Consider the following 21256-nt stretch of genomic DNA (forward strand, 5'->3'; position numbering starts at 1 on the left):
CCTGCTTCTGGGGCGTCGCCGGGTAGAGTCTCCCCAACCGGCTATGCTTCTCCAGAAGCGGGCGGGCTAGCCCGCCACGGAGGAGGTGTCCCACGGGCTGAGTGCGCGGTAGTCCGACGCTTACTTTGCATTTTGGTAGCACGGGCCTGCGTGCAAATGTTGGATAATGTTTTCAGTTTACCTCCAATTGACTATAACCTACGTAACTGACTTCCATTGTCTCTTTTTTTTGTTACGGTTGGTGGCATTAATACATGTTGCAATTTGCATTTAAATTCAAGCATTCAAATCCATTGCCAGGTGAGATCAAATAATTAAAAAAAAATGGTAGTAGCTTTTTCTACCTTTGAAAAAGCTGAAAACAGCATAGTCACTCGAGCAAGTAGAGGTGGAGGACACCGAAGATACCCTCAGAAATCCAAGGACAAGGCATCACAGAGAATGACAGTTGGCAGTTTGTGTTTCAAATATTTTTTTTCTTTCATTTAGGCGATTTTTGTAGGGATGACGAAGGATTGAGTCTTAAGGAAGGCCATCTCCAAACATATATTTTGACAATGTTGTAAGATGGTAAAGTGTTACAACAAACACGAGCTTGGATGATAAGAGATTTGAAATACAGCATCTTGAGGAAAGCAGGCTATGTACCGTATTTGCTCGATTATAAGACAAGGTTTTTTCCAGAGCAAATGCTCTGAAAAATACCCCTCGTCTTCTAATGGTGGTCGTCTTATAATCAGACCTCAAATAGATCTGACTATGAGACTGGATCCTCCTGTGTTATGCGCCCCCCCAATTTACCGGTGCTTAGTCCGGGCAGCGTGTAGAGCTCTACGCGATTCGCGTAGGCAACTTCCGCTGCAGCCGGGAGGAGGTGTGGTTTGCAGCGGGGGTTGTCTGCATCCATCACGCAGACCTTCCCCAGCTGTCAGAGATCAGAGTTCCCCGCGCCGGGGAACTCTGACAACCGGGGAAGGTCTGCGCGATGGAAGCAGACAACCCCTGCTGCTAACCGCACCAACTCCCGGCTGCAGCGGAAGTTGTCTACGCGAATCGCGTACAGCTGCCCGAACTAAGCACCAGGGACTCAGAAACATCGGTAAGTTTGGGGGAGGGAGTGTTAAATAGGGGGCATAAGGCATTTCTGGAGGCAGAGTGCTCTATGAAATGCCTTTTAACCCACTTAATGCCACTCTGCCTCCAGAAATGCCTTATACCTCCCTATATGCCACTCTGCCCCATAATATGCCTTTTAACCCCCTAAATGCCAGAGTGGCATATAGGGGTATAAGGCAATTCTGGAGGCAGAGTGGCACATAGGGGGTCAAAAGGCATATCATGGGGCACAGTGGCATTTAGAGGGTTAAAAGGCATATCATGGGGCACAGTGGCATATAGGGGGTATAAGGCATTTCTGGGTCAGAGTGGCAAGCCTGGGTGCAGATGTGCATAACTGGGGGGGGGCAGGTTGAAAAAAAAAGGAAATATAAACAAAATATTTTTCTCAATCATAGCTTTTATTAAAAAAAATGTTCACATAGTTTACATGAATTAACATTTACTGGTAAAACTTTTCCTATAGGGTCGTCATATATTCAGGCTTTTTCTTTGGTAATACGGTAATATCAAATAATTGCAATTAAATGAATATATTTATATATATACATAATTATATATTATAATATATATATATAATTTATGTCACAACTTCACTGCAATCCTAGACACAGATGATCGTGAGATAAAGGCATGCGCAAAGGGTAAACAGGTCGCATTTGTTTGGTTTTCGAAGCCATAAGTGACACCCAAAGAATTCCCCAAGAGACGATGTCTTAAAAATAGCTTTCATGAAACATACCCATGTACACTGCTTAGTTTAATCTGAAGGGTTCAAATTAATGGTATTTAAGACCTTCCTCATTGAGGAATAAAATTTCATTGTTTATTGACCCATAAGCCAGGGTATTACATTTTTTTTTATTCAGAATACAACATCGCATTAGCATCGTACAAAATATAAATATGCTTACAAAAACATAAAACAGCCAGAAATGGGTGTTTTAAAATTCACATACAATTAATGATGCGACCATTAACATACAAATAATTTATACAATAATTACACCAGGACTACTACATATTGACTGGTCTAATCCCCCTAATAAAACAAAACATAAAAATATATATATAAATTCCAGCACACCCACATTCACACCATCCATACTAATCATTCATACAGACGAGCTTATTGTATGTATTTGTGTGATATATTTGGAATCTGAGAATATAACAAATAATTAGGATACTGATCCAGCCAGGGCCTCCAAATATTATAAAATTTGTGAAGTCTCTGGAAAGATTGAAAGAAACCGCGTTCCATTAGGCATTGATATCGGACTTGATTAATTACCATACCTGGGTACTCTCCGGGTCATGGGAGCGGGGTCTTGTAACTTCGATGTATGCATAAGCATGCTGGCCTGAACATGGCCTGGGACATTAAGTCCTCCCTTGCATTTACTGGCAGCCAATGTTCCCTCAAATTTTTCTTAGGTGGTGTGCGCAGAAAATTTCTCTTGTGCAAAAATTTTCCCAGAGCCAAAATTTTGTGCGCACAATATGCTTCTGCAAACTTTAAATTTAAATTGTTATTCTATATTTTTGGAACAGCTCGCTCATGGTTAATAACACTACATTATAGTGTGATAATGTAGTATTAGTTACACTACAGTATTACTTACTGTAATGTTTTTTTAAAGGTGAAATTCTCACTGCATAAGTAAATTATGAGTGGATTACGAGCGGAGGCTCCAGGCCGCATAAAGGAAAAAAAAAATTGGGAAAAACTGTTGTGCGCAGGGGCGTACCTAGAGTATTTGGCACCTGGGGCGGATCCTGTACGTGGGACCCCCCCACACACACACTTTAAAACTACATAGCTTCTATCGTTAGGCAAACATTGACAGGGGTACAGCATAACTGTTATCATTATTTACTAAGACAGACACTGACGGCGGTACAACATAACACCTATCACTATATACTGAGGCAGACATTGACGGTGTTACAGCATAACTGCTATCATTATATACTGAGGCAAACATTGATAGTGGTACAGCAGAACATCTATCACTATATACTGAGGCACGAATTGACGGTGGTACAGCATAACACCTATTACTATATAGAGAGGCACACATTGACCGTGGTACACCTATCAATATACATTGAGCCAGACATTGAGAATAATGCAGCATAACCCTAATCACTATATACTAAGCCAAACATTGATGTGGTGTAGGCCTACCGGTTTAGTGTCTGGCCTAGTATCTATCTATCTATCTATATATAAATATACAGACACACACTATATATATATATATATATATATAGGGATGCACCGAAATGAAAATTCTGGACCTGAAAATTTAGCATTCATTTGACTGAAACCAAAATGACCCCCCACACCTTTAAAAACTAAAATAAAAAAAACACCTTTATTAAAAGTAAAACCAAAATTAGACAAAAAAATCAATAACAATATATATATATATATATATATATGATTAACAGCAATCACACTCCTATCATGCCCAGGTTCTAGCATGTACTGGTTGCTTGGGCATGATAGGAGTGGGATTGCTGTTAGCAATCATATATATATATATAAATTAATATTGTTATTGAATTTTTCTGTACAATTTTGGTGTGTTACTTACTTTTAATAAAGGTGTGGTTAACACACCAAAATTGAACAAAAAAAATATAATTGCTACCAGCAATCTCACTCCTATCATGCTCAGGCAGCCAGTACATGCTGGAACCTGAGCATGATAGGAATATGATTACAGCCTCCCTATGCCATGCTATCCCCCCCACACACTTACACATCCATGCTATCACACACACACTCATTCACAAACATTCAGTTTAAACTACAACATAACACCCATCACTCTCACACACTGTCACGGCTAGAGGACCAGCAGTGCAGGAACTTGGTATCATCCACCGGTACAGGAGCAGAGCAGTATACTGGTAGCAGCAGGCAAAAGAGTAGTCGTTACACGGAGCCGAAGTCAGGAGTAGGCAAGGACAGGATAATCATAAACAAGCCGGGTCAAACACAGGAGATAGACAGGAACGTCAAAAACAAGCCAAGGTCAGAAGCCAAAATCACAAGGTATTTAATAAGCACAGCCAACACACACAAGGCACTATCACAGGCAATGAGCTAATGCAACAGCCAGGTTTAAATAGACATACTAATAGCATTTCCCGCCCAGCATGAAACGGAGGCTTGGAACACACAAGGGTAGTTCCTATAAGAGGCCGCACGGTGGCGCGCGTGTACACAGAACCAGAGTCCATGCAGTCTGTGTTCAGGAAACCTGCCAGTGGCTACAGGCGTCGAGGGGTTTCAGAAGAACGGCGGTTGGGACAGACAGAAGGTAAGTACCCCGCAGTTACACACACTTACTAATTCACTCTCACAGAGTGTTTTCCTACCTTTTCTCTGTCACTTTTCCTCCTCTTCGTTCTTCCTCTTCTGTGTCCTCTCCTTCCGGTGCAGTAAAGACAGTGGGCGTGGCTTCAGTGCTGTGCGCCGGGATCTGACATCAAATCCCAACGCACAGCATCAGTTGCCGTGCGCATCACAAGGGAGCAGGATCGGAGGTCTGTATTAACAGACCTCCCGCTCCCTTGATTGATTTTAAGCAGGTTGGAGGGAAATCCTTGATCTCCCCAACCGAGCTTGCTCCTCTAGAGGCGGACATTACTGTCCGTCTCTGGAGGGGTGCTGTGCACACAACCGGTAGCGGACCGCCCCCCCCCCCTTCGGTACGCTACTGGTTGTGCGCACAATTTTTGTTCGTGTGCACTCCCTCTGAAAGCTATGTGCGCCCGCACAAGTGCACAGCTTAGAGGGAACACTGCTGGCAGCTAGTGTTTTTCTTGATATTCTAGGTTTTTTACCTGCTCAAATAACATTTTCAATATTTTTTGGAAAGACTATAATCCAAGAAGATGGAAGCCTGACCTGAATCATACGAAGCAAATATATATAGGAACTATATATGATCTAATTACATTCATTCTCCCGAGCCATGAGATAAAAAGACCTTTCCACTCCTTAGTTTGTTTTATCAATTCATCTCGTAATTTACTGTAATTAACCTTGATGATTTTGGATATCTTAAGTGGAATTACGATTCCCAAATAATTGATCTTATAGACATCCCAATTAAGATCATAGGATTCCTCCAAACTTGCTTTTATTATATCTGAAAGGTTCACCATTACAGCTTGTGACTTTTTAATGTTCAATTTATAATTTGAAAATTTACCGAATAAATTGATTTCGCTCATCAAGCTATTTACAGAATTTATCGGATCGTACACAGATAATAGTACACCGCACGCATATAGACAAATTTTATTTTCGAAGTCGCCAATTGTTATACCTTTAATTTAGGGCTGCAACAACTAATCGATAAAATCGATAATAATCGATAATGAAAATCGTTGCCAACGAATTTCATTATCGATTAGTTGAATTGATTTTTATCGATTATAAAATGAGGGTTTTTTCAGAGCAAACGCCTCATTATATAATCCGGTTCAGTGACTCACAGCAGCAGCATCTACTTACCAGTCCCTCCCTGTAATCACTGTGACAACTAGCCCCGCCCCTTCCTTCTGCCAGAACAACATGGCTGTGACACTCATCTAACTGTAAGTATAAAATTAATATTTGGGCTGCTGAAAGTTAGGGGAGGTGGGGGTTAATTTAGGGGAAGTTATGGTTAATGGGTTATTGAGGGTTAATTTAGGGGCAGCTATGGTTAATGGGGTGTTTAGGGTTAATTTAGGGGATGCTGTGGTTGATGGGGTCTTTAGGGTTAATTTAGGGGATGCTGTGGTTAATGGGGTATTTAGAGTTAATTTAGGGGCAGTTATGGTTAATGGGGTGTTTAGGGTTAATTTAATGATGAAGACTGAGGGTTAATTTAATTAATTTAATAAAGTTAACTTAAGGTGCAGTTTAGGGCTGCAACAACTAATCGATAATCGATAATGAAAATCGTTGCCAACGAATTTCATTATCGATTAGTTGAATCGATTTTTATCGATTATAAAATGAGGGTTTTTTTCAGAGCAAACCCTGTGAAAAATACCCCTCATTATATAATCCGTTTTAGTGACTCACAGCAGCAGCTCCTACTTACCAGTCCCTCCCTGTAATCACTGTGACAACTGGCCCCGCCCCTTCCTTCTTCCAGAACCACATGGCTGTGACACTCATCTAACTAAGTATAAAATTAATATTTGGGCTGCTGAAAGTTAGGGGAGGTGGGGGTTAATTTAGGGGCAGTTATGGTTAATGGGGTGTTTAGGGTTAATTTAGGGGCAGTTATGGTTAATGGGGTGTTTAAGGGAAGTTATGGTTAATGGGGTGTTTAGGGGCAGCTATGGTTAATGGGGTGTTTAGGGTTAATTTAGGGGCAGTTATGGTTAATAGGGTGTTTAGGGTTCATTTAGGGGCAGCTATGGTTAATGGGGTCTTTAGGGTTAATTTAGGGGATGATGTGGTTAATGGGGTGTTTAGGATTAATTTAGGGGCAGTTATGGTTAATGGGGTGTTTAGGGTTAATTTAGGGGCTGTTGTGGTTGATGGGGTCTTTAGGGTTAATTTAGGGGATGCTGTGGTTGATGGGGTCTTTAGGGTTAATTTAGGGGATGATGTGGTTAATGGGGTGTTTAGGATTAATTTAGGGGCAGTTATGGTTAATGGGGTGTTTAGGGTTAATTTAGGGGCTGTTGTGGTTGATGGGGTCTTTGGGGTTAATTTAGGGGATGCTGTGGTTAATAGGGTGTTTAGGGTTAATTTAGGGGAGTTGTGTTTGATGGGGTATTTAGAGTTAATTTAGGGGTAGTTATGGTTAATGGGGTGTTTAGGGTTAATTTAATGATGAGGACTGAGGGTTAATTTAATTAATTTAACTTAAGGTGCAGTTAGAGATATAGGGGGGCAAACTAAGGGGAATCTAAATCCTGGGGGCAGTGAAGATTAACCCAGTACTTATTTATAAAAGTATGGTGTCAGTGTGCTGTGAACAGGTCTGTGACTCTATGAGGGGACTATGAGATATCTGGGGGGTATAAGGCATATCTGGGGAGGACGGAGAGACATATCTGGGGGTATAAGGCACATACGGTATATAAGGCATATGTGGGGAGGGCAGCGTGGCATGTCTGGGGAGGATGGAGTGGTTTATCAGGGGGTATAAGGCGTATCAGGCACAGTGGCATATGTGGGAGGCAGCGTGCCAAGCCTGGGCTCAAATGTGCATAAATTGGGGGTGCTGGTTGGGAAATAAAGACAAGAAATGCATTTTATCAAAGTTTTTTTTATTCTGCTGTTTGTATTTAACATCATTTGTTTATTAAATTATTTTAAATAAATGAAAAGTTTACATTCATTTTTTTATCAGATTAATCGGTTAATCGAAAAAATAATCGGCCAACTAATCGATTATGAAAATAATCGTTAGTTGCAGCCCTAGTGCAGTTAACCCAGTACTTATTTATAAAAGTATTGTGTCAGTGTGCTGTGAACGGGTTTGTGACTCTATGAGGGGACTATGAGATATCTGGGGGGGACAGAGAGACATATCTGGGGGTATAAGGCATAAACGGTATATAAGGCAAATGTGGGGAGGGCAGTGTGGCATGTCCGGCGAGGACGGAGTGGTGTATCAGGATGTATAAGGCATATCTGGGGGTAGAGTGGAGTGGCATATGTGGGGAGGGCAGCGTGGCATGTCTGGGAGACAGTGTAGCATGTCTGGGGAGGATGGAGTGGTGTATCAGGGGGTATAAGGCGTATCAGGCACAGTGGCATATGTGGGGGTGGATTGGCATATGTGGGAGGCAGCGTGGAGTGGAATATGTGGGAGGCAGCGTGGAGTGACATATGTGGGAGGCAGCGTGGCATGTCTGGGAGGCAGCGTGGCATGTCTGGGCTCAAATGTGCATAAATTGGGGGGTGCTGGTTGGGAAATAAAGACAAGAAATGCATTTTATAAAAAAAAAAATTATTCTGCTGTTTGTATTTAACATCATTTTTTATTAAATTATTTTAAATAAATGAAAAATTTACATTCATTTTTGTTCCGATTAATCGAAAAAATAATCGGCCAACTAATCGATTATGAAAATAATCGTTAGTTGCAGCCCTACTTTAATTTCATCATTAGACCTGATACTAATCGCTAATGGCTACAGAGTGACTATATATAATATGGGTGCCAAGGGGCAACCCTGTCCCATTATTTATTCTAAACCATTCTGATCTGAAGCCTTGACCTGCTACCATGGCGGTGGGTGTAGTGTATAAGGCTATAACTGCGCCAATAAATCCTTCGCCTATACTGTATGACCGCAGGGTCTGTTCTAAAAAGGTCCAATTAACCCGATCAAAGGCCTTCTCCGCATCCAAGGCCAAGACATATTCTACTAGGTCAACAATCTTTCGGACAATATCGTTGGATTGTCTTCCTTTAACAAACCCGGTCCACCAGGGTATTACATTTTGACATGATTTCTCTTGTTAGTCTCTCCTCCAGGACTGATCTTTCATTCACCCCACCCCCACATAAGGGGCTATAGTAAAAGCAATGGCAACTTCTAAAATCCGTCCATATTGCATCCCCATTGACTTCAAAGGGCACTGCAGTCTTGAATGTAGCTCCATGGACATGCATTGGCTCAATTCAAGTCTAGGGAAACTATTGCTGCAGTTTTATTATTATGATACATTATTGCAAATGCATAGTAGGGTTTTGCATATTCTTCATTTAAACAGTTGTCCCAATCCCTGACCTCCAACAATTTTCCACGTAGGGGCGCTATCAAACATCTTGGGGCCCTGTACATTCGTAAAGCCTCTGGCAGTACCAGAGAGTATTCATGCCCATGGTGCTTTTTGGTCTGACATTGGCCCTGGTTTGATTCTCTGCCATTTGCACATCATGACTTTTTAGGTGGGCACATAAAATTTTTCTTTATCCGGCTGTATATTTGGCAGATGCCAGTCAGATACAGAGCTATGTATTGCTGATGTTCACAGCAGGAAATGCAGTCAGACATCTAGAAGGAGTTTTTCGGATGTACTTTATAGTGATCTAAGTATGTATTTAGTCATGGTTTATTTGTGACTAGCTTTTCTTGATTCTTGCGTCTTTATGATATGTCATTACACAATATAACTATTTTTTTTTTTTTTTTAAAACCCTTAGTAAAATATCTATAAAATATGAATTTACAAATATGGGTCACTAGATGGTAGTGTTTCTTAATCTGTATACATATTGAGTAAAGCTATAGAAAAAAAGAAAAAACAGACACTGAGTACATGACTACCGTATTTGCCCGATTATAAGACAAGTTTTTTTTCAGAGCAAATGCTCTGAAAAATACCCCTTGTCTTACTTTTGAGGTCAATTAGAGGTCTGACTACAAGACTAAGATCCAGATCCACTGCAGTGATGCAAGGGGGACAAGTCTAGGGATGCATCGGTAAGTCGGGGGGCATATTGGGGGTATAAGGCATATCAGGGGGCAGATTGGCATATAGGGCGGTATGAGGCATATCTGGGGGCAGAGTAGCAAGCCACGGGGGAGATGTGCACAACTGGGCAGGTTGGCAAATAAAAGGAAATAAAAATGCATTTTTCTCAATCATAGTTTTCATTAAATCTGAAAAAGTAGTTTACATGTGAATTAATATTTACTAATAAAAGTTTTTTCTTATAGGGTAATCTTATATTCTGGCTTTTTTCTTTATTTTTCTAAATTAATATTCAAATTTGGGGGGTCTTATAATCAGGGTCGTTTTATAATAAAGCAAATACGGTACTTCAGTGTTTGAGTACTGGGAGTAATTCAATTAACCCCTTCAATCCCCTATGGACGTACAGGTGCGTCCAAAAAATGCATTCCAAGAATCCCCTATGGATGTACCGGTACGTCCAGCCCTTCTTGCAGCGTCAGGGACACATCCCTGCCGCTGCACGGGAGATCAGGCAGTCCTTTGACAGCCTGGACTCCCCCCTGACAGTAGAAGCCGGCATCGCCAGCTTCCGGCATGAAAGCCGGAAAGCTGTTACATTTCAAACTGCCCGATAGCGCGATCGGGCAGTTTAAAATGCCCGATCACGCGATCGGGCATTCCCTTCCGGGTTGCGTCACTGCTGACGTAACCCGGAAGTTCATCGGAGGATAGGATATCCTGTCCTCCAATGAGGCACAGACGCTGTGATCGGTGCAGGGGGATCGCGGGGAGGGGAGTGAGAAACCATGTCTCTCACCCCCCTCCCGTCCTGAAACAGAGAAGCAGAAAAAAAAAAAAACGTTATTCATTTAAAAAATAATGATAAAAAAATCATTAAAATAATAATATAAATAATAATAAAAAAATAATAATGTGAGCTAAGTGATGTCATTGTGACATCACTGGCATGTTCAGGAGGTCCCTAAGAGGACCTCTAACCATAAAAAAAAAAAAATATATATATATATAAAAATTTAAAAAAAATACAAAAATAAAATTAAAAAATATATATAAAAAAGATAATAATCATAAAACAATTAAAAAACCTTACATCCCATTGCCCTAGCATAACATCTACCCAGTATAACCCTCCTGCCCCCGTTCACAACCCCCCAACCCGTTAAGCCATAAGCATAAAAATTCTACAAAAAATGTAACCCTTATAGTATGTTCCCTGGTGCTGGGAAAGTATGGAAAATCTATATAAATTAGGTATTTCTGAAATCAGGACACCTGAATTGATAAATTTGGAGGGGATTTTCCATCACTTTACCTAATTTTGTGAGGATTCAGAGGGAAAATTTTAAAAGAATTAGGTGGGGTTTTTTTTAATTTTCGCTAGTTTTTACTACATTTCTCATTCAAAATTTTCAGCTAATCATCCAACTATGGTATCAAAAGAAAGCTCTCTCTCTCCTTGAAAAAACAATATATAGTTTACATGGGTACACTATTCACAGGAAAAGAGAATAATCGCTGAACCGACATAGCGCAAAAATGGTAAAATTGCTCTGGGACTTGAGGTACCAAAAACCCCTGGGATTGAAGGGGTTAAGGATTGCTAAAGGCAATTCCTACGAGTTAGTAATAGATATAGAGAAAATGTGTGTGTGTGTGTGTGTATATATATGTATATATATATATATATATATATATGTATAGTTTGTATCTCATAAAAGGATGTACTGCACAAAATATGACCAGTGTGATAGACTTATAAAGGTGTTTTAAAATGCAAAAAACAGTGATTTAAATCATATTAATATACAGTGGTCATGTACTGGTAATCTCACAAGGAGAAATACCTAAAAACATGTATCGAAAAAAATGAAATAAAAATCAATAAGAAGAAAATATGAGCAGCTAGTAGTCCAAAAAACAGTCAAATAAAACTAACAAATAGAAATGTGAATGGTGGGTGGAAGAGTCACTGTATACAACTGTATACAATATATAAATTGAACACAATATATATGTATATATGTTACGATCCATCATCCATATGAACAGATATTGTTTATGTAGCATATACAAAAAAAATCATTGTTGCATGCAAAAATAAAAAAACACACACCAACAAATCCCCAATGGAGCAGGCTGCAAAGTGGCCACAATGTTAATGAGACGCTGCTATATGCTTCGATAGAATCATATATATATAAAACAAACTCATCAGTGCACAAAAAAACTAAATGAAAAATACCGAACCAAATCTGCCTATATCGTGGAGAATGTGGTTCAGGTGGCTAAAAGTGTCAAATACCGGCACTTCCCTGCGCCAGTCTCAAGGTGCATCAGATTATTGTTTGCTATCTGATCTAATTATTGTTAGCCATCTATAGATATAATTATATATATATATATTTTTTTTTTTCTCTATATCTATTACTAGCTTGTAGGAATTAGGGCTGCAACAACTAATCGATAAAATTGATAATGAAAATCATTGCCAACGAATTTCCTTATCGATTAGTTGAATCGATTTTTATTGGTTATAAAATTAGAGATTTTATAATTTGTTTTATAATCCGTTTCATTCAGTGGGACTCAAAGCAGTTACTACTTACAGTCCCTCCCTGCAGTCAGGGGCAGATTGGCCACGCCCCTTTCATTATACTCCACACGGCTGAGACACTCATCTGCTGAAAGTTAAGGGAGGTGGGGGTTAATTTAGGAGCAGTTATGGTCAGTAGCGTACCTAGCGGGGGGGGGGGGGCGGTCCGCACCGGGTGCCGCTCATCAGGGGGGTGCCAATTTGCCGGCACCCGGCACCCCTCCAGAGACGGACAGCAATGCTCGCAATTTCTGCCTCAGTATATAGTGATAAGTGTTATGCTGTACCACTGTCAATGTCTGCCTCAGTATATAATAACAGTAAGTGTTATGCTGTACCACCTTCAGTGTCTGCGCCGGTATATAACGGTAGAAGCTATGCAGTTTTAAAGTGTGGGGGGGGTGCCACATACAGGATCCGCCCCAGGTGCCAAATACTCTAGGTACGCCCCTGGTTATGGTTAATGGGAGTGTTTAGGGTTAATTTAGGGTCAGTTATAGTTAATAGTGTGTTTAGGATTAATTTAGGGGCAGTTTTGGTTGATCAGGTGTTTAGGGTTAATTTAGGGGCATTTATGGTTAATGGGGTGTTTAGGCTTAATTTAGGGGCAGTTATGGTTAATGGAGTGTTTAGGGTTTATTTAGGGGCAGTTCTGGTTGATGGGGTGTTTAGGGTTAATTTAGGGGCAGTTATGGTTAATGGGGTGTTTAGGGTTAATTTAGGGGCAGTTATTGTTAATGGGGTCTTTCGGGTCAATTTAATGCTGAGGGCTGAGAGTTAATTTAATTAATTTTATAAGGTTTACTTATGGTGCAGTTAGAGGTAAAGGGGGGCAAACTATGGGGAATCTAAATCCTGGGGGAAGTGAAGATTTATCCTGTATTTATTTATAAAAGTATTGTGTCTGTGTCCTGGGAACGAGTCTGGGGTATAAGGCATATTTGGGGAGGACGGAGTGGCATATCTGGGGGTATAAGGCATACTGGGGTATAAGGCATATAGGGTATATAAGGCATATGTGGGAGGCAGTGTGACAAACCTGGGCTTAAATGGGCATAACTGGGGGGGGGCAGGTTGGGAAATAAAAACAAGGAATGCATTTTTATCAAAGTTTTTTTTTTATTCTGCCGATAAACATCCTGTTTATTAAATTATTTTAAATAAATGAAAAATTTACATTTATTTTTTTTATCCAATTAATAGGAAAAATGAAAATAATCGTTAGTTGCAGCCCTAGTAGGAATTGCCTTTAGCAATCCTTAATTAAGTTACTCCCAGTACTCATACACTGAATTATATATGCTCAGTGTCTGTTTTTTTCTACATGTTCTTTTTACCATAAATACTGGTGGAGTATTATGACACCATACATGCTTAGATATCCTTTTCTTTACAGCATCCTAGTACTTATGCCCAACTAGGGGGCTATATCTGCCATTGTGTCTGTGTACTTGTTTGGTAGTATCTACAGCCTGTACTTGTCTGTCTTGCCAGCTTCTTCAATACAGACAATTTCTTATTAAGATTCAACCTGCTGTGTGTTCCATTTTGCCTGTCTGTACCTTCCTTCTGGTAATGATGTGTCGTGGGGTACAAACTGAGCCTCTGATATCCCCTGCAACAGGGATCCTACGTGTTGGAGCGCCTGGCATCATAAGGAATACTAGACTGGGAAGAGAATCCCTTCACTTAATTATGTAATACAATAAAACATATGGGCTTTGTATACAGGCATGGGTCCATAAGTGCAGTAAATCACTGCCTTCAAAAGGTAATTCCAGTTGCTCAGTTAATTGTTTAATCAAATAAATTTGACCAGATTGCACCAAAACTCCTTGTCCTAGCACACATCACACACAGACACAGGACTTGCCCACATTGCACACACATGACTTACCCAGCACCCAGATTGTACCCACAGTGGTCTATCAGTAACAGTAATGGATAGACTGTCAGAATACACATACACTACCCTTACAAACGCCTGCACATAAACATATACATATACAGGCTTTCCCCTACACATACACATCCTGGCGTATACTTGACCTTGCATACACACACTTGCTTGGTCTAACATAAAAACACTTTCAAAACGCAAACATACCCTCCCTCCACTTTCTTATAATTTCTACCCTATGTCAATAGCTCTCCCTTTTCTGCCCATCAGTTCTCATTACTGCCCTTTACTCTCCCATTTCTCTTTATCTCACATCCTCTTTCTCATTATCTCTCCCCTTTCTCTTTATCTCTTCTTTGTCTTTAGCTCTCTTTGTTTTCTTTAGTGCTCAGCCTTCTCTTCAATCCACCTTCTCATTAGCTCTCCTCCTCTTTCTCTTTATCCCTCCTTTCTATCTTTACTTTTTCTTTTTAGCCTAAGGACATGATGTCATATCCCGGTTCTCAGCATCAATCATTGTGCATACTGCCAGGGAGCGGCAAAGGGGAGGCCTAAAGTCACAGACCACCTGCACCCGGCACAAGAAATAAGGAGGAGAGGAAGAGAAGGTAGGAAGGAAGAAGAGAAAGGTAAGAGGTGAGGACAGTGAGGAAGAGGGTATCTGATGGGAAGAAATAGATTGGATGATGAGGAAAAAGGAGGGTAGATGATGGGAAGAAAGGGGTGCTCTAAGCTACGAGCCAGTATGTGTGTGTATGGACAGGCGTGTAAATGGGAAGTGTATCTGTGTGCTTGGGCAGGCATGTATAAGAGCAGTGTATATGTGTGTATATGGGCAGTGTATTTGTGTGTATGGGAGTTCGTGTGTAAGGGCAGTATAATAAATAATAACCTCTGTAAAAATATGTGTGTAGACATTGATTATAGATATTGGCTGGTCTTGGATCAGGCCATCCAGTCTAAGGTATCTACCCTCAGAGTGAGATAATGTTTTAAGTGTCTGAAATTGTAGCCAGTTGTGTATTTGAATGGAGACCACTTTATGCTTGTTGGGTGAAGCAGAGTTGAAATGTGTGTGGTACCTGTGATCCCAGAACTTGTGGATACTGGATTTTCAGAAGTGTGGACCCCCGGAGTAGGACACTATCCATCTTCGCTTTAAGGTAATGCCAGATCGCAAGACAACATTTGTTCAGGGAGAGAAAACGTTCAAATTGTGGGACACAACCCTCAGTGTTGGAGGAAAGTGTGTTGTGTGTGTGGGGTGCCACATACAGGATCTGCCCCAGGTGCCAAATACTCTAGGTACACCCCTGGGTTTGTGGAGCTAATGCACGCTGCCCTGCGCAGAGCGTCTTCTGCTCTGTAATTGGAGGTCAGCTCTCGAGTGGCAGCGTGGGCATGAGTTTCTGAAGAGCGCGGTGATGTCAGGGGTCACGTCAGCGCTCAGAGTAGATCCTTGAGCTGAGACCAATTACAGCGGCGGCCAGCAGTGACAGATATTTGATCTGTGATCTCTGTGGGTGAGCTCTCACGCTTTGAAAAGAATATGTTATTATTATATTATTTCTATTTTATTGAGTTGGGTTAATTCCTGAGCCTGGACATAATATTCACCTTTCGTTTCCCCCCGTAATTGTATTTTATATAATTTTGCATATAGACAAGGTGCTGTTGCATGTAAATTCTTACTTCACAGCATTTCACACTTCACCACAGGCAGCACAATGGCTGGGGCCGGCCCTGAAATAAGTCATTTATACATGGGAAGCCTGAAGCCAGAATTTACTATGAATAATTTTAATAAAATCCACATATTGAAATAGAGTAAATAACACAATATCCTTTTTTGGGAATAGGAAGATTTGTCAGATGAAGTGGTCTATAATCAGGACATGCTCTGCCATACCCACACACATACACCAGGACAGGCTCTGCCGCACACACCAGGACAGGCTCTGCCATATCCACACACACACACACACCAGGATAGGCTCTGCCACACCGACACCAGAACACAAACCAGGACACACACCCGCATAGGGTCTGCCACACCGACACCTACACACACCAGGACAGACTCTGTCACACCGAGACCCACTAACACACACAACAGGACAGGCTCTGCCACAGTCACATACACACATACCAGGACAGGCTTTGTCACACCCACCTGGACAGGCTCTGCCACACTGACACCCAAACACACACACCAGGACAGGCTCTGCCACACCTACATCTAAACACACACCAAGACAAGCTCTATCACATGTACATCCAAATACATATATCAGGACAGGCTCCTCAACACCGACATACACTTCCGGACGAGTATTATTGCAACCATAAAAATGTATTTGTCATCAACCCCCCTTTTGTGTTTTTGTCCCCTTGTTTATTAATGCACCAGTCCCCACCTTTAGTATTGATTAATGTGATGCCCCCACCCCTTGATATATCTCCCCCAGCCAGCCCTATGTGTATTTATGTCCCCAGCCAGCCCCACTCTTTAGTATCAATTTATGTGATGCTCCTTGCCCGTTTCCACCTTGTGTATTGCCCCCACATGTATTTGTGCCCTCGAGCCAGACACACATTGTGTATTTATGTCCCCAGCCAGCCCCACATTGTGTATTTATACCACCGCCCCCCCCTTTAGTATTGATTTATACGATGGCCCCCAGCCACCTCCCCTTGTGTATTAATGCACCCAGCCAGTGCTGTCTTTAGTATCTATGTGATGCCCCAGTCAGCCCCCCTTTCTATCATGTCATTGTAACTGATGCCCTCAAAGAACCAGCCACCCCTTTGAATATGGGTCCACATCCATTATCACCCAACTCCCACCAACTATTTTTTTAATTACCATAATCATTACCTGCCTGTTCTGTGCTCTCCTCTGACTACTTCTACACAGGACTGAGTCTAACCGTCAAACAAGGTGGTGGTATGTATCAAAAGTGGTCCAAGGCTCATTGATGCACGTGGGTGTGGACGAAGGGTGGTCAAATCCAACAGACGAGCTAGTGTAGCTCAAATTTCTGAAAACGTTATTGCTGGTTTTGATAGAAAGGTGTCAGAACATACAATGAATTGCAGTTTGTTTTTCCTTATGTGGCTGCGTAGGTGCAGACTAGTCAGGGTGCCCATGCTGACTGCTGTCCACTGCCAAAAGTGTCTACAATGGGCATATGAGCACAAAACTGTACCCTGTACATATTGCTTTTAAAAAAGAAACAATTCCCAACTCATCATTTATATAGATGCTGAAACTTTAGCCTTTTTGTGTTATATTCAAATGTATAAATGTGGATAAGAAAAAGGCATGACAACAATAGTATATCCAATTATTTATTTATATCAACCAATAAAATAAAATAGCGCTTTGCCCCACTTTGCCATCGTATCATCCCTGAAACACACATAGTATTCTTCAGAGCTATGCTTTACACTAACAATCAAATTTTTTTTACAGATATGCACAGACAGAATTTGATATATTTACATCCAGGTTCATATAGGTACATTTGAAATGTGGCAGAATTAAAAACACAAATCAAATATCAAACTAATGTATAATATATAAGCAATGACATGCTTGGGTTCATATAAATCATACTGCCCATCACAAACAAGCACACATAAATTAAGGCTTCTATGGCTATAGACATTTCAATTTGCTACACCAGTTAAAGTTGCTGTTCCACATACTCCACAAAGGATTTGAACACTTTCATTACTAGAAAAACATGAGCAACATCATTGCTTGTACTGTAATATTCCTTTCCCAGAAATAACTCTTAAATTAATAATTAGTGTTCTGTCTAAGTGGAACAGCACCTCAAAAGTAAACCATACATACTTTTAAAAATTTGAATATTATTTTTAAAATATTTTAAATATATGTAGGAAATTATTGGCATGTACGAAGCATACACTGAACGGACAAAAGTATTAGGACACCTGACCATTACACCAACAGGGACATTGATGAAATCACATTCTAAATACACAGAAATGAATATGATGTTGTACCCCTTTTCTCAGCTTTAAAAGCTTCCACTCTTCTGGGAAAGCTTTCCACAAGATTTTGGTGTTTTTTGGGGAGTTTTTGCCCTTTCATTCAGTACAGAATTTGTGAGGTCAGGCTCTAATGTTGGATGAGAAGGCCTGGCTCGCAATCTCTGTTTCAGTTCATCCCAAAGGTGTTCGATGGTGTTGAAGTCAGAGTATGGACCTGGAAGCTGTTACAGCTGCAAAGAGGGACTAACTACATATTAGTGTCTATGTATTTACAATGCAATGTCATCAAAGTCCCCGTTGGTGCCCCAATACTTTTGTCCAAATAGTGTATTTAGTGTAGCAGTGGCTACAAGATAGACATCATGCAAAATAAACATCTTTGTGTGTACCGTTCCAATGCGGTTATTAAATTGCTTTTAAGAAGACCATATAAATTAGATGTATTCAGGTCTAGATACAATTTGCATTTCTACCCCTTCGGTTTTGTCTCTGAGGGTGCCTCCAAAGTTTCTGGAACGTCTTTCTCTGTGGGGAAAACACAAAAACAAAAATTTTTATATGTACCTGTCTGACCATCCACTGTCTGTGTGCATGTTTTGTGTATCTTTATTTAAATAGAACTGACAGATGTAATAATTGCTTTATACTTTACAGTATAATAAAGGTAAATTATGGGCATTCATATAGAACATTTTGGACTTTGAATTACAATGCGTACGCATACATTAGTAAAGGTGTTTCCTGCCGGGTCTGCCCATGGCTGCTAAATGATGTACATGTGGGAGCAGGAGTAAAGATACATAAGGGTGCTATCGGCCACCAGGCTTTACCTGGTTTGCGAGATGGCCGGTCCAGGCCCGGAACCTGCCCTGTACAACTTCTGATTCTACAACATCTGCAAAAGTGCTGAAATTCCCTTAGGATTTGCCCATTTGTTGCCACATTTTGATGCTCCTTGATGAGGTAAAGTGGGAAGGGACTGCTTGTAGTAGAGTATATATATATATATATATATATATATATATAACAAAAACTAGAGCTGGTCTCAGTGATGGCTATGGATATGGCTGATGGGTCCAACAACCTGTGGGAGTTTTACCTTTCTTTTCCACTCTGGCCAATCAGCATTTACAAGGGGAAAGGACAAGCATTAGAGATATAAATGTGCTGATGCCATTTTAACTTGTCAGTTACAGATTGATGAGAGTTGGAGTGTGACAGTCAGCAGGGGCTGAGATTGATGCTCATTGCTCATATACAATACTGCAAGTTTATTAATAAAGTAGCAATAGTTTATTTTAATGCCTAACATTTACTGGTGTGGGGTGAATTGGAGAAGCTGTAGTGTACTACTGTTGTGTATGTATATAATTTATATATACTACTTACAGGGACTGCATCAAAGATCTTTTCCTAAATTATTTTAGAAGAAAAGCAACCCAAATTCCACGTGTGGAAATATAAATGTGATGTAATAAATAATAATAAATACTCCCCAAATAGCAGCTTCCAACAACACCCTTCCTCAGGATGTTAACAACACAATAAGACAACCATGGAGCGCATATAAATGGGGAGAAAAGAAACAACAATAATGGTGCAGTATGAACACACAATTGGAAAATAAAAAAAGGGCGTGTAAGATCCACTCAAAACACGTTGAGTAAAGCAAGCTCATCAAAGGTTCGGTAGAGTATCAGCAGAATTTTAATCTCTTCTAAAATCTATAAAAACAAGGAGACCAAAAAATGGTGCAATATCATCACAGAACAAGAATAGGGAGGTCTGGATACCAGTAGCGTACCTAGCGGGGGGCGGTCCGCACCGGGTGCCGCTCATCAGGGGGGTGCCAACTTGCCGGCACCCGGCACCCCTCCAGAGACGGACAGTAATTTCCGCCGCTGGAGGGGAAGGCTCGCAAGGGAGCGGTATCGGAGGTCTTTAACAGACCTCCGGCTCCCTTGAGTGATTTTAAGCCGGTGGAACCGGAAATCATTCAGTGAGAGTTACAGTGAGATTGGTATGTGTGGAATCTGTGGATTGTTATGTGTGGATTGGTATGTGTGGAATCTGTGGATTGGTAAGTGTGGATTGGTATGTGTGGAATCTGTGGATTGGTATGTGTGGAATCTGTGGATTGGTAAATGTGGATTGGTATGTGTGGAATCTGTGGATTGGTATGTGTGGAATCTGTGGATTGGTATGTGTGGATTGGTATGTGTGGAATCTGTGGAATGGTAAGTGTGGATTGGTAAATGTGGATTGGTAAGTGTGGATTGGTAAATGTGTGAGAGTGATGGGTGTTATGCTGTACCATTTCCAATGTCTTTTTCATTATATAATTATGCTCTAAAGTACATCATACCTCCCATCACTCTATGCTGTTCCATACAGTGGCAGAGCTGGGAGACAGAGGCCTTGCACCCCCACCGCAGGACTCCTGAAAGGTAAGTGAACTTCAAAGGGGGGAGAGGGTAGATAGTTAGGAGGGGGTAGATAGGGAGAAGGGAGTGAGACAGGGGGATAGGGGGTAGATAGGGAGAAGGGGGTGAGAATGGGTAGATAGGGAGAAAGGAGGGTAGCAAGAATTTTGAAATAAAGAGTCAGAATGAGAGAGCGAAAATGAATGGATTAATGTGTGGATGAATTGTGTGAATGAGTGAGAGAATTAATGAATTTGTGAGAATGCATCAGTGAATATGTGTAAATAATTTGTGTGAAAGAATAAATTGTTGTGTGAATGAAAGTGAATTAGTGAGTGACTGTAAAAGTGTTTGTGTTAATCACAGGTGTATAGTTGATTTGTCAAAAAGGCAAAGATGGTAGGGTGTTTATGGGACAAAATGGCACAGGCAGGGTGTTTATGGGACAAAGATGGCACAGGTAGCGTGTTTATGGGACAAAGATGGCGTACACTCGGCTGTTTGGGAACAATGCTGACTCATGCTGGGCTGTTTGGGGGCAAAGATGGCACGTCCTATGTGTGTGTAATTTGGGTGCTGGTCAGGTTCTATGTGGGCAATGTGGACGCTGGTTTTTTTGGAGGGTTATTAAAGAAGGCACTATTATATGTTCAGTAAATGTTATTTATATGTGTATGTGTTATTAATTTATTTTTTCAGATTTCTTGTTGTTTACAGTTGACATACAGTTTACAAATTGG

The 21256-nt window shown here is 40.8% G+C and overlaps 1 pseudogene; it reads right to left on the minus strand.

Annotated features, from left to right (window-relative positions):
• Window positions 1-18527: 18527 nt before the first annotated feature.
• Window positions 18528-21256, minus strand: part of LOC149286667 (neuropeptide S receptor-like) — an 85087-nt pseudogene continuing 82358 nt past the window's right edge.

The sequence above is a fragment of the Sceloporus occidentalis genome, unplaced genomic scaffold (genome assembly GCF_023333645.1).
Source record: "Sceloporus occidentalis isolate IW3139 unplaced genomic scaffold, rSceOcc1.0.p SCAF_67, whole genome shotgun sequence".
In the NCBI taxonomy this organism is placed as follows: domain Eukaryota; kingdom Metazoa; phylum Chordata; class Lepidosauria; order Squamata; family Phrynosomatidae; genus Sceloporus; species Sceloporus occidentalis.